The following is a 489-nucleotide window of genomic DNA, read 5'->3' on the forward strand; positions in this document are numbered from 1 at the left end:
CAAACAATCCAGACAGAAAATCTGAACATTCAAGTCCATATGTAAATAAAGTTGTGTAATAAAGTGGAATGAAACAGGAAAAAAGTATTGACTAACTGACATTAATTCAATACTTAGTAGAGAAGCCTTTGTTTGTAATGACAATGTCAAGGCGTCTGTATGAAGTAACTAATCGCCCGCAGTATTCAGGTGTGATTTTGGCCCATTCCTCTACACAGATTGTCTTTAAATCTTGAACAGGGGGCCCTCTTGTGAATATGGATCTTCAGATGCTTCCACAAATGTTCAATTGGGTTTAAGTCAGGGGATTGACTGGGCCATCCCAAAGAGTCCTGCTGGAAGGTCCACCCACGTCTCATCCTCAGCATCCTGGTGGATGGCAGCAGGTTCATCTCAAGAATCTCTCTGTACATGGCTCCATTCATTGTTTCTTCAATGATATAAAGTCTGACGCCTGCGTCGTCTGTTGTTCTTCCTGCACACAGGTAA

Source organism: Nansenia antarctica (assembly GCF_963989245.1).
Source record: "Nansenia antarctica genome assembly, chromosome: 5".
Lineage (NCBI taxonomy): Eukaryota > Metazoa > Chordata > Actinopteri > Argentiniformes > Microstomatidae > Nansenia > Nansenia antarctica.